The following is a 20,445-nucleotide window of genomic DNA, read 5'->3' on the forward strand; positions in this document are numbered from 1 at the left end:
CTTATTATGCATTATTTATTTTAAATTTGTTATGTTCTAGATCAAACCATGTAAAATGTAAATATTAAATACTTGACACACATAAGCGTTATGAAGTCTCGAGCAATCTAGTTTTCGTCTCACTCCGATGTTTCCGCCATCGGTTGGGGTGTGACAGATTGGTATCAGAGCCATAACTATAGGGAATTAGGAAAATTGCTATGCTTTTGACCTAGTCTATAGTTTAGGTACCTATACTTGACCATTCTTGTTTCATGCTTTTAAGACTCAAATTCTTCCTACTTTGCTTCTTTCTATTTTTTTTTTTTTCTTTTTCGTCATAATTAAACGATTCGTTCATCCTAAGGCATTATACGCAAATTACACGCAAAGGACTTGAAGATACTCATATTCCACAATCGAAACGACTCACTAGAATAGGGGTGATTCCCGCCTTTGGTGACGAATTTCAATCCACCTTACATGTTATTTTGCACGAAACTTCACCATCAAGTCAGGAGTGATATCCGCATCTTGATGGGAAGTTCCATTTTATACTCTAGTGGTTCCTTATTGACGAGTCGAGATTTTATCTTGTTTCGTTCAATAACCCACGTTTTAGGGACGAAATTGTCAAGCTAGGATTGATATCCTCACCTTGGTGACTGGTTCCGCTCTACGATTTTCAATCTCGCCAAAGTTTTGTATTTTCGATCAAATTAGGGACATGTACTAACTGCAAGGGTAAAATACCGTTAATCGCCTGTCGACGAGAGTATTTTACCTATTAGGCCAAAGCATGTCTCCGTAATTCGAAAGGACTTACGGGTCATTTTGGAATAGTTGAAGTTTCTAAACCCGAAACGTTCCAATATTTTATCAAACCCCTCTTTTATGCTATCTCGGTATCTATGTGATTTAATACTTGTTATCTCGTTCATTTCGAAACCAATGTTATACTAGAATCGATTTATCATCCAACCATTCAATACATACATACTAATAGTTATACTTGGTTCGGGATTACTGGGTGATTCTTATGTGATAAACTTGTCATTAACTTTGATCAAAGCCACAACTTAACATGTATAGCGCTTGTGTAGCGCTAAAGGAGTAGCGCCCGCCCGTATTCTTGAGGTCATGTTAAGACATTTTGCGGTACACGATGGGTTGACAATTAGTCATTAACTTTGATCAAAGCCACAACTTAACATGTATAGCGCTTGTGTAGCGCTATAGGAGTAGCGCCCACCCGTATTCTTGAGGTCATGTTAAGACATTTTGCGGTACACGATGGATTGACCTGTTTATTCGCATGCCAGTAATGCGTTAATCTTGATTAACTAAAGTATGTTGTGTGGATTGTTCAATGATTTTTTTTTACATATGCTAATGCTAGTTATACTTGATTCGGGATTTCTGGAACATTCTTATGTGATAAACCTGTCATTAACTTCGCAAGAAGCCACACCTTAACATGTATAGCGCTTGTGTAGCGTTATAGGAGTAGCGCACCGCCCATATTCTAGTGGTCATGTTAAGTTAAAAACATTACACCCTTTTCGTTGCGACGATGTGGGGTAGTCAACCTTGCGGTACACGATGGTTTGACATGTTTACTCACATGCCAGTAATACGTTAATCTTGGTTAACTAAGTATATCATGTGATTGTTCAAAGATTTCACTCCTACTTTATACTCTCTCATACTTAAACACAATCATGCTTACATACCTAAATCTTTATACGTTAGCACACGCACACATTCATACTCGTAATACGATAACGTACCCTGACCCGTACACTACTAGTACAAACTATGCGGATCCTGCACATACCAAAATAATCGCGGATGCATACGTGATTATATTGGTAGACGCATGAAAACCATAGTAGGTCCTACTGTGTATCGTAACACAGAACGTAACATGACATCGATTAGCGAAACGAACGTAATACGGTATAAACATGGTGGATACGCCGCTGGTACTTCCTATATATAAGTGTTCTTACCATATTACCGAACTTTCGTGAAAACGTGCCATGAGGAATTCGGTGTTTCCCTGCTATAATTATATACAAACGATAATCATTCACCAACCCATTCCTCGTCGATACCAACGCGTACTACGAAATGCAAATTTTCTAAAGTCTTCCTCTTGAATAAATTTCGGGACGAAATTTACTAAAGTAGGGGAGACTGTAACGCCCCGTATTTTCCCGTATTTTCACATTTTAGGAAAATACGTGCCATTCCCCTATTTTAATATTTTCAGTTGAAAACTGATCGAAAAACAGATTAGAAACGACCACCGACAAAACTCACGCGTTAATTAACGAAACAACAAACGTACGCGACAAATATCGTCTGTCGATACCGTTTTATATATTTTCGGACCTAACATAATATTATAAGACATTCTACGACGATCGGGCTTCGTTCAATGCAAGCTTGTAGGAACTTTCGGGCCGCTTAAACACACGAGTTGGGTTTGTGGGCCTTGGGCCCAAGCCTAAAACCCACTAATTCAACCCTTAAGGATTTATGACTAGTAAAACCCTAAAGGAATTTTGGGGAGTAGCCGTTCAGCAACTACTTCTCTCCCAAATGTCCCTCTACAAGAGATCTCATCCTCACAAAACTTGAAGAATCACCTTCTTCTCCAAACCCTTCTCACGCACACCTCCCCCATGGTTCTCCCCTTCACAACGAGACACACTAACCACTCTACTGTTGCCTTCATATCAAACAAACCACACATTTTTTTTAAATGTTAAGTAGCGAAAATTTCGTTTGAATCCCATTTCAAATTTCCTTTTTGTTCTGTGTAATCGTTGAAACCGTGTTCGCGTCCACATACATCATCATTCAAAGACTTTTTTTTTGGAAACTATAACACCTTCTCGATCAAGAATCAAAAGGCGTTTTTATTTTTTATTTGGAAGTAGTATATAAACAAACTCTACGAGATCGACACCCTCACCCTCACAGCGCCGTTTCGTATCACCTACACCATCACCGGAGTACCATACGTCGCCGGAAAACATCAAGTGGTCACGACATCGTTCGGTATACCCTTCTTATCTTTTGTTTACTTGTTTAATCCTTGATGCTTGTTCGACACTAATATTTTATCAAACACCTGCAACGTCGGAGCTCGAGAACAACCTTCTTCGGAACCTTCTGCAACTCGCTGGAACTTGCAAGACTTCGTCGGAGAACGGAGAAGACGACCGGAGACCCACGACTCTTCTCTTTCTGTTTCGGTGTATCTCGTTTCCTACTACATTTCATTTGTTTAAATGATTGTTGTCCTACATGCCTTTCAAAATGGAGCTGAAACAAAAAAAAAAAAAAAGAATATATAAACAAACAGGTACTGTTCGATCATTTTGTTTTAATAATAAGGATGGCCACTGGCTCTTGTTTAAAAGAATTGATGATTATAATCCAACACAAAAATCGATTGCAGTCCAGTGGTTGTTGTTGTTATTAAAACACCGGAGGTCTCGAGCTCGAGACCTGCTTCTTGCCTTTTTGAACCATTTTTGGTTGTCGAAGCCTTATTACCATTTTGCTGATTATATTTCATCTTTCTTTTCAAAAAAATACAAATAATGATCAACAGTTTCTTTTTTTTTATTTTAATTTTCTTTTATATAATAAATATATTCTAAACCTTTTAAAAACATTAAAGGGTTATAATGACATACATTATAAAATTTAAATAAACAAGTTGTAAACAATAAATAATTAAGATTTTATTTAATCTACGACTCTTAACGGGTTTTTACGTGTTATTTTAAGATATCTAGGATAATCTCTCTCGTTCGTTCCCTTGGATTCTCATTCTTTACTTGTACGTTACAAGAAATCGCAACGCAACCAATGTGAGCATACTCGACCCCTTTTACGCTTTAAAGCATTTTTGGGTGCAACATGTATACAAATCCACTTTACGCAATCGATTATAATTAAATACTCAAACCATCGAACACGTTCATTGTTATGCTTTGGTTGTTTATGCTTGTGAGTTCCAACTTGTAATTCATGATATTGTTATGCTTAGGTTGTTATGCATGCTAGTTAAGGACTTTAATTATATACTATTTTCTATGCGTAAGTTGTTTATGTATGCTCGTTTAACTTGAATATAGAATGCCATGTTGAATTGAGACAAACTTTTATACTTATAATTATATTTAAACTTGTATGCTCGCCAGTGCTTTTGTACTGATCCATGCTTTTAATACATGTTGCAGGATTGTGACAGATGAATCCAGTAGGATTGCCTAGAAACGCATTTAAACTTTGTTGCTCGATGTATTGTAATTTACTTTTGATTCTGTTGTATTCTGGTTCCATTACTTGTAATAATTCATTATTAATGAAATGAATTATAATTTATTTATGTACTTATTATGCATTATTTATTTTAAATTTGTTATGTTCTAGATCAAACCATGTAAAATGTAAATATTAAATACTTGACACACATAAGCGTTATGAAGTCTCGAGCAATCTAGTTTTCGTCTCACTCCGATGTTTCCGCCATCGGTTGGGGTGTGACACATTTGGTCGATCATTAGGATCCGACCAAATACTTTAGGTGACCATAGTTGTATAGGGAATAACCTTCCGAGGTTATACCTTATGGTCACGTCGTTTAAATGGTTGTATGATAAGTAATTCTTATGCCTTAGGTAAATTACCAAAATGCCCTTTTCACGCTAAAATTCATTTTAAGCCTATGTAACATAACTTTTGACATCTAAACTGATTTGGCAACAACATTAAGCATGTTAAGGCATATTTTGCTTGTCATAGGGCTAGTTAGGCGTTCCGAACGCGTTTTACGCGAACGACGCGTTAAAGTGGCATAAGCTACCTAAACGGGTCGTAACGGGTCAAAAGCACTTAGGATAGGTTTCGTTTTAGTATGTAGGCTTTGTTAAACCATACTACATAAGTTCCCACACTTATTTGGTTTACGAACCCTCGTACTACCCGATCCTCCGATAGGTCCGTTTATTAATGTAGATACCTATATTAGGTGCCGTTTGAATCCGCAATCTTCTAGCTTGCTTGGTGGATATCTAAAGTCTATTGAGCAATCTCAAGTGAGTACATAGACCCCTCTTTTACTGTTTTCCAAACATTTTGGGGTGAAACACATGTGCCTACTTGTTACTTTCGTGCTTTCTTGCTTTCACATCATATGCTTGCTATGTTCACTAGTACACTTATAGTACATGATTTCATTACATTGTTTTGCTATGTATGTAAACTTAGCATGCTAGCACATAGATTTACATTACATTGTTTTGCTACATATGTTTACTTGGCATATTAGCACATTAATTTACATGACTTTTCTGCTTCGTATGTTAACTTAGCATACTTAGTACATTGTTTTCATATAACATGTTTACATTTGGTATAACATTTGGTTTGCATAAACAGAACTTATATACATTCATTAACATTAGATACGCCGTTCGGTAGTAAGTAATGGTACCATAGGACTTGACAAATCCCGTTCCTGACATCCTAGGTTTGTTTGGATGAAAGGAATGACTGAATTCGAAAACATTTCTTTTGATAACCTTTACTTAGGGTTATCCGTCTGTCTCAAGGCTTGAATGTATGCGTTAACTTACCACATAAATGTTTGTATCATTTAAAACATGCTTTTACTTTGCAAAACATAACTTTTTGATACACTCAAACTACTTTGTTTTGTACATTTATACATTTGGTTTAAGTGAACACATTTTACTTAACATACATAACATTTGTTACACATACATGACTACATGACAACATTTTGGACATTTAAAATATGACAATGATTTAGACAAGAACATTTGATGGTTGGTTTAGACATGGACTTTATACATTGGTGGTTGTTTAAGTGACTTAGGTAACGATATGTGTGTAGTATGATGCAAGCATGGTGGATACGCCGCTGGTACTTTCTATATATAAGTGCTTGTATCGTATTACATGTCATAGCGTTATTTAAATCATTCAATTTGGACTTATACGTTTTACACAAATAACATATTTTTCACAAGACTTTGTTTTACAAAACAGTTTATTTTTACACAACTTATTCTTACTTGGTTATTCATTTAACCATACTTTATTCCTTATTTATACATATCATCTGATTTTATCGCTTTCAAATGATTTACAAAACAAAACAACTTACAAGGTTCATGACTAACTTTTATTAAACATTTTCTTAAACTTAAGTCATGAATCTTATTTTCACAAAACCTATGTATCTCACAGGCATTTTTATGCTGACGTACCTATTTTCACATGTGTTTCAGGAGCTAATGCATAGGATGATCGTGACACGCTAGGGTGGACTTGGGCCTTAGTGACATAAAATGAAGCCAGACTAGTTTAAAATATGTTATGAACTTATGTTTTTCCTTGTTTGAGACAATGTAATTCCACCTTTGGTTATGAATAAAATATTATTTTAGTTACCATGGCTGTGGAACAATGCTGTTACAACACTCCCCGACGTTTCTGCCACGATTTGATGTTTTATGGTCGGGGTGTGACAGAAGAGTTGGTATCAGAGCCAATGGTTATAGGGAATTAGGTTATTAGTAATGCTTTGACCTAGACTATAACCTATCTAGGACCCTAACACAAGTTGTCTTGTGTTTAGATCTTAAAACATGCACTTCACCTATCCTTAGGTGATCACCAAAACAAGAACCCAGTTTTCTAAAACGATTTTTGAATAACAATCTTCTGTTTTCAAATAATTTATTATATGGTTTTGAACCCTTTTCAAATAATTTATCATTTGTTTTTGAATGATTCTTTTGGCCTTGTGCCTTCCAAGTTTTCAAAATCTCGTCAAGGTTTTGGGTTCTAAATAGTGTGAACACGTGCAAACTGGAAGGGTGCATGCCTGTACCCTGGGTTTTCTGTCTAAGGCTAGAGTGTTCGTACAAATCCACATAATCGGACCAGTCACTCTTACCTGGGAACTCTTGGGGTGAGTGTTCACTTATAGGCGAGCATGTCTTCACTAAGCATTATTTATGGACCCATTTACATTGATTAGTCACTGTGTGTCGTTTGTTTGCTTTGTGATACGGACGAATGACCACCATCCTTGCTTTGTTGATTTTGTTTCATCTCGTTCTTTTCATCTAATCATCTCACTCGTTTCCTCTCGTGTTTCCTCTTTTTAGCATGCCTCCTCGACGTGAAAACCCATTAACAAATGCCGAAATAGCAGAAATTCTGGCATAGCACATGGCTGCCGCACTCCCAAACATTATAGCTCAAGTAAACCAAGCCAACAACAATCAGAACGCTCCTTGTAACTTCAAGAGCTTCAATTCGGCTAAACCACTCAAGTTCAGTGGTACTGAGGGGGCAACTGGGCTCCTTCAATGGTTTGAGAGCATTGAGAGTACATTCCGTCACGTTCTGTGTCCTGAGATTAGGAAGGTCGAGTTTGCTTCAAGCGTGTTTCAGAAAAGGGCGCTTACATGGTGGAACGGGGTTATGAGAGATCGTGGTGCTGAAGTTGCCTTAGCACAGAGATGGGCTGAACTGAGGACTCTTATGATGAGCGAGTTTTGTCCTCGTCATGAGCTGCGAGCTCTAGAAAGAGAGTTCGATGATCTGAAACAGGATAGTGGTGAGCACCGGGCGTATACTGATAGGTATGAGGAGCTGAGTTTGTTATGCCCAACTATGGTTACCCCACTCGATAAGGCTATCGAGAGATACATCGATGGTCTACCTGACTCCGTGAAAGACATCGTTATTGGTAGTAACCCTACCACTATCCGTCAGGCGGTCGAGTTATCTGCGACGTTGACTGAGTCGCAGATTCGAAAGGGTAAGTTGCACAGAAAAGGGGACAAGAAGGGTAAGAAGCAGGAGTCTGACAAGAAGGATAGCAAGAAAGGTAAAAACAAGAAGGGAAATGATGCAGGTTCATCAAAGGGTTCTAGGAAGCGGAAGGCTTCCCAAAATTTTGCCGTTACCACACAGGCTCAAGCTTCTCAAAATCAGCTTGCGCAACAACCTGCCAAGAGGCCTTATCTTGGCAATGCACCTTTGTGCAACAGGTGTAACGGTCATCATCAGCCACACCTCCAATGTTGTCAATGCACCAACTGTGGAATACCTGGTCATCTTGCTGCCACCTGTCGTATTCCAGCTAATTTGAATCGGGCAGCGCAGAACCCGGCTCAACAGGTTGCTCAGCCTCTTGCTCAGCAACAAGGTCAAGCAACACGACCTCACTTCCCACCAGGCTCTTGTTATAACTGTGGGGATCTGACCCACTACCGTAATCAGTGTCCAAGGTTTGTAAATGTGAATCCAGTTCAGGCTCAGGCTCGTGGGCGAGCTTTCAACATGAATGCACAAGAGGCGCAAGCAGACAATGATGTGGTGAACGGTACTTTCTTTGTTAATAATCAACATGCGTCTGTTCTTTTTGATTCGGGGGCCGATAAGAGTTTTGTGTCGTTATCTTTTGAGCCATTGCTTCGCGTGTCTAGAACGAAACTAGGTAAGCCTTTGACAGTAGAAGTCGCGAATGGTGAACTCGTTGTTCTTAATTCTGTTCTTCGCAACTGCCAGCTGAACCTTAACGACCACCTCTTTCCTATTGACCTCACGCCTATGTAACTTGGAAGCTTCAACATTATTGTGGGTATGGATTGGTTAGCCAAGCATCGCGCAGAGGTAGTTTGTTTTGAAAAGATCGTTCGCGTGCCGCTTTCGTCAGGTGAGATACTCCAGGTTCGTGGTGAGAAACCTGCTAGTAGCCTCAAGCTCATGTCTTGTTTTCAAGCTCGGAAGTATCTGCGAAAGAACTATGTGGCCTTCGTGGCACATGTTACAGCAGATAAAGGCAAAGGTAAGTCTATGCAAGATATTCCTGTTGTTCGGGATTATCCGGAGCTGTTTCCTGAAGAGTTACCTGGTCTACCCCTGGCACGCCAAGTCGAGTTCCTTATTGATCTTGTACCTGGTGCAAATCCCATTGCCAGAGCTCCATATCGTCTTGCACCATCTGAGATGCAAGAGTTGTCTAAGCAGCTTCAGGAGCTTTCTGACAAAGGTTTTATTCGTCCTAGCTTTTCACCTTGGGGTGCTCCCGTTCTTTTTATCAAGAAGAAGGATGGATCCTTCAGAATGTGTATCGATTATCGTGAGCTGAACAAGCTTACCATCAAGAATCGATATCCCCTACCTCGCATTGATGATCTCTTTGACCAGTTACAGGGTGCTACTTGTTTTTCGAAGATTGATCTTCGTTCTGGGTATCATCAACTTCGTGTGCATGAAGAAGATATTCCTAAGACAGCATTCCGCACTCGTTATGGGCATTATGAGTTCACAGTCATGCCGTTCGGTTTGACCAATGCTCCTGCTGTTTTCATGGACTTGATGAATAGGGTCTGCAAACCTTATTTAGATAAGTTCATCATCGTTTTCATTGATGATATCTTGATTTACTCTAAGACGCAAGCTGATCACGAGCAACATCTTCGTCTTACTCTGGAACTCCTAAAGAAAGAGCAACTTTTTGCCAAATTCTCCAAGTGTGAATTTTGGCTTAAGGAAGTTCAATTTTTGGGACATATTGTCAACGAACAAGGTATTCATGTAGATCCCTCCAAGATTAGCGCGATAAGGATTGGGATACACCTACTACTCCTACCGAGGTTCGTTCTTTTCTTGGTCTTGTGGGTTATTACCGCCGCTTCATTGAGAACTTCTCGAAGATTGCAGTTCCTCTAACTGCTCTAACTCAGAAGAACAAACCCTTTGAATGGGGTTCTAAGCAAGAAGAAGCGTTTCAGACCTTGAAGCAGAAGCTTTGTGATGCACCTATTCTGACTTTGCCTGAGGGTAATGATGATTTTGTCGTTTATTGTGATGCATCGAAATTGGGTCTTGGCTGTGTTCTGATGCAAAGGAACAAAGTCATAGCCTACGCATCTAGACAACTGAAGGTACATGAGAGAAACTACACCACTCATGATCTTGAGTTGGGTGCAGTTGTTTTCGCTCTCAAAATCTGGAGACACTATTTGTATGGCACAAAATGTGTGGTTTTCACTGACCACAAAAGTCTTCAGCATATCTTCAGTCAGAAAGAACTCAACATGAGGCAAAGACGTTGGGTCGAACTCTTAAACGACTATGACTGCGAAATTCACTACCATCCCGGTAAAGCGAATGTTGTGGCTGACGCATTGAGTCGTAAGGAACGTACTATGCTTCATTGTGTTCGTGTTCAATCTGCTATTCAAGCACGATCCGATATCCAAGCACACATTTCTCAGGCTCAACATACTTGTGTTTCACAAGATTTGATGGGTGAGGAATTACCCTATCACATTAAGCCTGTTCTTGTTCTAAAGGAAGATGGGTCGTATTACTTCATGGACCGTTTGTGGGTCCCAAGCAAAGGTGGTCTTCATACCTTGCTTATGGATGAAGCCCATAAGACCCGTTACTCTATTCATCCTGGCTCAGATAAGATGTATAAGGATCTTCGTACTCAGTATTGGTGGCCTGGTATGAAGAAAGACATTGCCTTTTACGTTTCAAAGTGCCTTACTTGTCTCAAGGTTAAGGCTAAACACCAACATCCTTATGGTCTTCTGGAGCAACCAGAGATTCCAGTTTGGAAATGGGAAAACATTGCTATGGATCTCGTTACTAAACTTTCGCGCACAAAGAAAGGTCATGATGCCATCTGGGTAGTTGTTGATCGTCTTACTAAATCAGCGCATTTCTTGCCAATCCGTGAGGATTTTTCTGTTGAAAGGCTGGCCGAAATCTACGTGGATGAAATTGTATCTCGACATGGTGTTCCTTTGAACATTATTTCTGATAGAGATGCTCGCTTCTCTTCTTGTTTTTGGAGAACCATGCAATCTGCTATGGGGACCCAACTCAATCTGAGTACAGCATATCATCCACAAACAGATGGCCAAACTAAAAGAACAATCTAGACTTTGGAGGATATGCTTAGAGCTTGTGTGATCGACTTTGGTGGTAGTTGGGATTCACATCTTCCATTGATTGAATTCTCCTACAACAATAGTTATCACTCCAGCATTAACATGGCTCCTTTCGAGGCTCTCTATGGTCAAAAATGTCGTTCACCAGTCTGCTGGAATGAAATAGGTGAGGCTCAACTTACTGGACCTGACCTCATTCTAAAGACAACTGACAAGGTTAAGAAAGTTCGTGATAACCTACAGACAGCTCGAAGCCGTCAAAAGAGTTACGCGGACCGACGACGCAAGCCCTTGGAATTTCAAGTCGGTGATCGCGTATTACTTAAGGTCTCACCTTGGAAAGGTGTGATCAGATTTGGAAAGAAAGGAAAACTTGCACCTAGATACGTTGGACCATTCAAGATCGTCGAAAGAATCGGTAAGGTAGCCTACAGACTTGCACTACCTCCTAAACTTTGTAATGTTCATCCAACCTTCCACGTATCCAATCTCAAAAAGTGCTTAGCTGATGAGAACCTCCACATACCACTTGACGAAATTCGTGTTGATAAAACATTGCATTTTGTTGAGAAACCTGTGGAAATCATGGATCGTGAAGTCAAATGGCTTAAACGCAAGCGCATTCCGTTGGTTAAAGTTCGCTGGGAATCTAAACGTGGACCTGAGTTTACTTGGGAACGCGAAGATCAAATGAAGGCGAAGTATCCGCGTCTATTCTCACGAGTTTCCTCTAAACAAATTTTGGGACGAAATTTCCACAAGTAGGGGAGACTGTGACATTTGTGCTTGTAATCATTGTAAACAGTTCAGTTATCAATGAAATAAAGTTATTTGATCCCAATGTTTGATTGTATATGTTTGATGTTTTTCATGTTTTGGTTTTTATTCTATTTTAAACTCTATATCGCTTTCTAGAGAATTATACGCAAACTGGTGCGTAAACGTAATCAGTTTAACGTGAAAAATACTCCGGAACATGAATTTATGCTTAACATACCTTAAATAACCTTTACATAACTTAGAAATAAGTTTTGAAGCCTTTGGTATGGCAAAATCCAGTTAATTCGCTTACAGGGACTAAAATTGACAAACTATGAAAGTATGCCGATTTGAACTGTAACAAACATTTCAGAACATGATCATGAGTTAAACACACCTTAAATATCCTTTACATAGCTTAGAAATAGGCTTTGAGGGGTTCGGTGTACCAAAATAAACTTCATGATCATTCCGGGACTAAAAGCGTCAAAAAGTGCATAAGTTTGCATTTTCGCGCATAACTTACGTTCTGAATACTTCCGGACATCCAAAAATTTATGTAAGCATTAAAATATTTTATTTTAGTGTTTGGCATGAGAAAAATCCATTCGTCGCGCAATTTGGGTCGTTTTCGCGTTCGTTACGACTTCCGTCGTAATTAAGCGAATAACGCGATCGTACGACCAAACGAACCAACACCAGAGATATTTTTGAGCATGTTTTGAGTTCCCTATACTTTAACTTCATTTTAGACGCTTGAAATGAGGTTAACGGGGCTTAAACGTGTAAAAAATGGGCCGAATTGCATGTTTCTGAAGTTCAGGGACCGAAACTGCAATTCTGTAATAGTTGGCCAGGCAACCCGCGTAAGACTACCTTAAACTCTTACACGGGCCGCGTGAGAGGCCCAGGTCTGCAAAAATCAGTTTCCAGCTGTTACCAGCTGTTCCACACACTTGTAAATGGTTTTTGATTATTCAAGGGGCCAAATTTGATGGTTTTTAAGAGCCCATGGTCCAAATACCATGTGCCCACTTGGACGGCCTAGATCGAAGCACGTTTTTCGATGAACGATCCTAACGGTTGTGCCATGCCTATAAGTACCCAACCCAACTTCATTCATTTCCCACATTTGATCTGATTCAAAGCTTTCTAAGTGGAAGTATATACTTCCTACCTGAAAGCGAATCGGGTTAAATTTTGCGGGGACCTTCTGTAAGTATTCTTTCGCGTTTTTCATTCGTTTTAGCGTTAAAGTCAAACTGCGTTTGACTTTCTGCATTGACCAGTTTATGGTCAACGCGAAGTTCGTTTGAACTTCATAACGTGAGCGTAATCACGATGGTTGTAGTCCCTAGTGACTATACCTACTGTTTACCACGTTATCTAGGCTCAGTGACGAGTCGTAGTTTCGGCCAAAATGCGTTTTCTCGCGTATTTGATAACCAAACTACTCTAGGGTATTAAAACTGTTTGTTTTAATACGAAACCTGTTTTCTAACTTTACTAAACATGTTCTAGCATGTTTAGCTTGTCACTTTTAGATTTGTGCTTGTTTAGGGACGTAAAGGTAAGCGATCTAATCAATCGCTTGCACTTACGAACCCGACCCATTTGGTCGATCATTAGGATCCGACCAAATACTTTAGGTGACCATAGTTGTATAGGGAATAACCTTCCGAGGTTATACCTTATGGTCACGTCGTTTAAATGGTTGTATGATAAGTAATTCTTATGCCTTAGGTAAATTACCAAAATGCCCTTTTCACGCTAAAATTCATTTTAAGCCTATGTAACATAACTTTTGACATCTAAGCTGATTTAGCAACAACATTAAGCATGTTAAGGCATATTTTGCTTGCCATAGGGCTAGTTAGGCGTTCCGAACGCGTTTTACGCGAACGACGCGTTAAAGTGGCATAAGCTACCTAAACGGGTCGTAACGGGTCAAAAGCAATTAGGATAGGTTTCGTTTTAGTATGTAGGATTTGTTAAACCATACTACATAAGTTCCCACACTTATTTGGTTTACGAACCCTCGTACTACCCGATCCTCCGATAGGTCGGTTTATTAATGTAGATACCTATATTAGGTGCCGTTTGAATCCGCAATCTTCTAGCTTGCTTGGTGGATATCTAAAGTCTATTGAGCAATCTCAAGTGAGTACATAGACCCCTCTTTTACTGTTTTCCAAACATTTTGGGGTGAAACACATGTGCCTACTTGTTACTTTCGTGCTTTCTTGCTTTCACATCATATGCTTGCTATGTTCACTAGTACACTTATAGTACATGATTTCATTACATTGTTTTTCTATGTATGTTAACTTAGCATGCTAGCACATTGATTTACATTACATTGTTTTGCTACATATGTTTACTTGGCATATTAGCACATTGATTTACATGACTTTTCTGCTTCGTATGTTAACTTAGCATACTTAGTACATTGTTTTCATATAACATGTTTACATTTGGTATAACATTTGGTTTGCATAAACAGAACTTATATACATTCATTAACATTAGCTACGCCGTTCGGTAGTAAGTAATGGTACCATAGGAATTGACAAATCCCGTTCCTGACATCCTAGGTTTGTTTGGATGAAAGGAATGACTGAATCCGAAAACATTTCTTTTGATAACCTTTACTTAGGGTTATCCGTCTGTCTCAAGGCTTGAATGTATGTGTTAACTTACCACATAAATGTTTGTATCATTTAAAACATGCTTTTACTTTGCAAAACATAACTTTTTGATACACTCAAAATACTTTGTTTTGTACATTTATACATTTGGTTTAAGTGAACACGTTTTACTTAACATACATAACATTTGTTACACATACATGACTACATGACTACATTTTGGACATTTAAACATATGACAATGATTTAGACAAGAACATTTGATGGTTGGTTTAGACATGGACTTTATACATTGGTGGTTGTTTAAGTGACTTAGGTAACGATATGTGTGTAGTATGATGCAAGCATGGTGGATACGCCGCTGGTACTTCCTATATATAAGTGCTTGTATCGTATTACATGTCATAGCGTTATTTAAATCATTCAATTTGGACTTATACGTTTTACACAAATAACATATTTTTCACAAGACTTTGTTTTACAAAACAGTTTATTTTTACACAACTTATTCTTACTTGGTTATTCATTTAACCATACTTTATTCCTTTTTATCGCTTTCAAATGATTTACAAAACAAAACAACTAACAAGGTTCATGACTAACTTTTATTAAACATTTTCTTAAACTTAAGTCATGAATCTTATTTTCACAAAACCTATGTATCTCACAGGCATTTTTATGCTAACGTACCTATTTTCACATGTGTTTCAGGAGCTAATGCATAGGATGATCGTGACACGCTAGGGTGGACTTGGGCCTTAGTGACATAAAATGAAGCTAGACTAGTTTAAAATATGTTATGAACTTATGTTTTTCCTTGTTTGAGACAATGTAATTCCACCCTTGGTTATGAATAAAATATTATTTTAGTAACATGGTTGTGGAACAATAATTCTGTTACAACACTACCCGGTGTTTCCGCCATGATTTGATGTTTTAAATGGTCGGGGTGTGACAGTACACCCATCCTTGGGGAAGTTAGTCATGTACAAATACGTTATGTGACAAATTAAAATATATTATTTTAACTAATATTCCAAACTTAATAGATATATTTTAAGTTAAAATATTTATTATTTTAACAAATAATTATATACTTGGAATAATATTGATGACACAAAGAAACGTGACTCAAAGACACTAATTAAGACTAAGGCCAAGGCACGGCCCATCCGTCTAACAAACCGTAGCACGTTTGTAGGTAGTCGTGCGACGTACAGGAAGCTTTGAGTTAGTTGACCGAAGAATGCAAGACAGTGAGTTCATGTCCCCCTTTTCTTTTAACTGTTCTCAGCTTTATAACTTCGGGGGTGGAATACATGTTACAAATGATTACGATTACAAATGGTATGGTTAGCTAAGGAATGAACTGTTAGATCATGTGAATGGGTAGGCTAGTAACTAAAGACCATTAATCCTTGTTTAAGGACCGAAGGGCATGAGTGATAGATCTATTGGGTGTTTCGAGCCCCGCTCACGAGCCCGCGGGTTGGACCATGAGGCGACTATGTCGTTCCCGCTCGATGGCCCGGTACGAAATACGCTTAAAGGATTGAGCCATTCCTACACCATTACACACATATTAATGTATTAGCTACACATTAATTGATCTGTTTCCTTGTTGCTTTCATACCAGTTTACAAGTACACACATACATACTTACAAATGTTTTCAAGGATGTTCGTGCACACATACAAAAACACATGAACTCGCTCAACTTTTGTTGATGTTTTCAAACTACATGTATTTCAGGAAATTGATTATGGATCTGGCGGGTGTTCAAGATGTCAAGTTGTGTCTTCGAATAAAAGATGCCATCCAGTGTCGAAGGGTTTGGATTGTCATCTTATCTAGGATAAGATACATAGTTCAAAGCCTAGCTTTTAGTAGTGTCTTTTGTTAAGTCCAGATTGGAACTTAAAACTTGGGTTGTTATGTACTTGAATTTGAAGTCTTGGTTTATGGTTAAACAATGACGATGGTAATGTTTTGAAACTTAATATATGGATGAACATCATGGTTTTTATCATATAGATGTTGTTATGGTTGAATGCAATGATATTAAGCAAGTCACACATAATCACGCTTCCGCAAAAGTCAGGGTGTGACGGTTTGGTATCAGAGCTTCGATTGTAGTGAACTAGGATTCCTTCTCGAGTCTAGACTACAATCAATAGGGCTCTCTCACGAAAATATTTTTACAACATATTTTTCATTGCATACACTAAACGCCCAGATCCATGGAACAAAGTTTACAAAAGGAAAGACGAGAAACACGATTGCAAGGTCACAATGGTGGCTTAGTCTGCATGAGGTAGACTTGGGAAGATAGAAAAAGTTTCCTGAAGGATGATGTGAATACATGATTACATGATAAATTGTCTTTATTTGCATATACTGAGTGTTAGTGGTTACTGTGACACCTGTGTCTGTAATCTTTGTAAACAGTTCAGTTATCAATAAAATAATGTTATTTGACCCCAATATTTGTTGTTTATGTTTGATATTTTTCATGTTTTGATTTCCATTCAATTCCAAACTCTATATCGCATTCTAGAGAGTTATACGCAAACTGGTGCGTAAACGTAATCAGTTTAACGCGACAAACACTCCAGAACATCAATATATGCTTAACATACCTTAAATAACCTTACATAACTTAGAAATAAGTTTTGAAGGCTTTGGTATGGCAAAATCCAGTTTATTCGCTTACAGGGACTAAATTCGACAAACTGCGAAAGTATGCCGATTCGTACTATAACGGACATTCCGAAACTTGATCATAAGTTAAACATACCCTAAATATCCTTCACATAGCTTAGAAATAGGCTTTGAGGGGTTCGGTATGCTAAAATAAACTTTTTGGTCATTCAGGGACTAAAAGCGTCAAAAAGTGCATAAGTTTGCATTTTCGCGAATATCTTACGTTCTGAATACATCCGGACATCCAAAAATTTATGTAATCATTAAAATATTTTATTTTAGTATTGGCATGAGAAAAATCCATTCGTCGCGTAATTTGGATCGTTTTTTGCGTTCGTACGTATTTCGTCGTAATTAAGCAAATATCGTGATCGTACGACCAAACGAACCGACATCCGGCATATTTTTGAGCATGTTTCATGTCCATTATGTTTAGGCATCATTTTAGGGCCTAAAAGTTGGCTTAACGGGCCTTAGATGTGTCAGAATTGAGCTTAAAACACTGCAGGGACTAAAACTGTTAAAATAAAAGCTGTTTGCTGAACTGTGAAGTCTAGGCGGGCCACGTAGGCTTTCCTTGACTCCTACGCGGGCCGCGTACTAGCTGCAGATCTGCACAAATAGTTTTTTAGCTGTTTCCAGTTGTTCTAGCTGTTGTGCACTCTTGCAAATGGTATTTTAGCTTACTCTGGGCCAATTTTAGGTGCCCATGGTTTTGCAAAACCATGGGTGCACATGTACGGTTGTGATCGAAGCTCGTTTTACGATGAACGATCCTAACGGTCTTGGCTTTCCTATATAAACCCCACCCCTCATTTGTTCAAACCCACATTTGATCAGATTTTTCCCTAAGTTGATGTAACACCCCTAAATTTATTAAACTGTATATGTCGTTATACATGTATAAGTTAGAATATTAATCATAAAATAATGAGAATCAAAACTAGGAATAATTAACCTAGTTAAATTCTTAATTTAAAAGATGGGAAATCAAAGGATTATAACCATTGTAATAACTTAGAAACTTGAGGGACCAATTATGCAAATTTTAGATAGAAGGTTGTAGAAATCCTGGATAAACATCAAGATACACATCTTGTGTGTATCTTCTATTCGATTGAAACCCCAGGAGCGACCCCAAGTTTCCCCAAAACCCTAATTCACTCAAAACTACTTCAAATCAAAGAAGGAATTCAATCAGGGGTCATTTTTAAGCTAGAATCTCGATCACTAACATTAGGGGATTGAAAGGTATGCTTAATTCTGTTATATGAAGTTGTTTTTATGATTTTTGAATTCTTGTAACAGAAATTAGTGGTGAATTGATGGATGTTAGGGTTAAATTTTGATGAATACAAGTCTAGGAACAAATCTTAGACAATAAATTTATGAATTCATGGTATAACCTGTGAGTTTTAAAGTTTATTTCATAAGGGTATATGGGTTTCGTGAAGAATACATATATTCTTGTGATATTGGACGTTAATTGATGCTTATGATGCAAATTCTAGTGTAATTATAGTGTTCTTGATATATGAATTGAATTACTATGCTTAAATATGGTTAAAGTTATTAACCATGAACATGATAGTATAAGAATACAAATTATGCACACTAGATCTTCGATGAAATGCTTGATTGAATTGGAATACTTGAAATATATGAAGTAATCGCTTAATTGACTAATCAAGAGAATGAAATATCGAATATTGAACTATGAGTTCTAAGCAATATATTCGAATCAAATTATATAGGTGATTTGGGTGGATCATGAAGTGGGCAAGGTGGAACGGATACCCGCTTAAAAGGAAAGCTTTAAAAAGGTACGTGGTTATAAGCTTCGTAAATTATTATTGTTAATCATGCTGCTTATTTGAAGAATAATGATTTAGTCATAATATTGGTTATTACTAAGCGAAGGAATTCGTATGTAATAATCGGATGAGTAAAAGGTTAGAGATTTGATAGTGAATAAATGATGAAAGTGGTGGATTTCACTTAAAAGTTAATCGGGTCAAAATGACCCGAATACTACATATTTGATTCAAAAAGGGCGATGGATTTCGCTAGTGAACTCAAACAGATCAAAATCCTTGAAGTATTGAGTTTTTGGTAAGTTAAGGTGTTAAAGGTCGCTAAATAAGTTAAACCGGACAATTAGGACATATGTACCTTGGTTTCGACACTTGAGTTTTAGTATAATCTGTCGTATTGTAAAAGTATGATGAGGCATAATTCTTATAACAGTTTTGAGCTTATAAGTGCATTTTATGTCTATTTAATGTAAACGGGTCGAATAATTAGAAAGATTTCTATAAACTAAGTGTTTAAAGTAAGAAAATTTGTGAAATCATATGTTGGATTTTTATTCCATGATATATATGTTCTGATTACGGTCGCATAGAAAGAAACGTGACGCAAAACGGACTACAAACGAACAAGTTATGGCAATTTTTGTAAAAGGGCTCTTAGCTGGGAAAAATAACTTGTCTGGGTTATGGCAACTGATAACCCAGATGAACAGATAACTTGTCTGGGTTATGGCAACGGATAACCCAGATGACCAAATAACTTGTATGGGTTATCGCAACTGATAACCCAGATGACTTTACTTTGTCAGTTTGATATTTCGAACATGTTAGATCACATTATAACATCATAAAACTGATAGTTTTATGCATTTTGATCACAGGTAACTATAGGAACTTGCGGATGAAGATCAAGCTTTGTAATAGAACCGAACGCGCGCATAAAGATGCTTCCGCAAACGAAACTAGTTCTTTTGTCACAAAACATTTTAAATGTTGTGTTTACTTTCCTTAGTACATATGGGTTGTAAGTTTTAAAAGGTCAAGTATGTTAGGCTTGCACAATATGTTTTGGAAACATGAAGTAAGGTTGTAAAACTTAAAACTTATATAAATATCATTATCTTGATGTTTTACAATGAAAGAGATTATTAAATGATAACGTAAGAATGATGGGTCTTACAAGTTGGTAATCAGAGCCTCGTTAAGACAAAGCGTGTTCGGTTCAAAGCTTGATCAAGATATCCGGTAAGAGTTACTTATAAATGAGTTCAAATGTATAGATTTAGATGAAGTAAAGTACACAAAAGTGTATGGGAGGAGTGTACTATTATACTCAAACCCGGGAAATACACTAAGTAAGAAAGGTAAGGCAAGATATGTACTTGACCGAACCTAAAAAGAAATACACATTACTTGTGAATAAGTATGTGTAATATAAATTTCCATTTAACAAGGTGGAAATAAATTAAATAGTTATTGATTAACTATTTTGTGAATATTTCAGTCAAAGAA

The 20,445-nt window shown here is 37.6% G+C and overlaps 1 long non-coding RNA gene across 1 annotated transcript; it reads left to right on the plus strand.

Moving 5' to 3' along the window:
• Positions 1-2,540: 2,540 nt before the first annotated feature.
• On the plus strand, positions 2,541-4,394 carry LOC110892113. Its single transcript, XR_002565842.2, has 2 exons — positions 2,541-3,869; positions 4,242-4,394. It is a non-coding gene; the product is annotated as an uncharacterized LOC110892113 (long non-coding RNA).
• Positions 4,395-20,445: the final 16,051 nt, after the last annotated feature.

Source organism: Helianthus annuus, chromosome 11 (genome assembly GCF_002127325.2).
Source record: "Helianthus annuus cultivar XRQ/B chromosome 11, HanXRQr2.0-SUNRISE, whole genome shotgun sequence".
Lineage (NCBI taxonomy): Eukaryota > Viridiplantae > Streptophyta > Magnoliopsida > Asterales > Asteraceae > Helianthus > Helianthus annuus.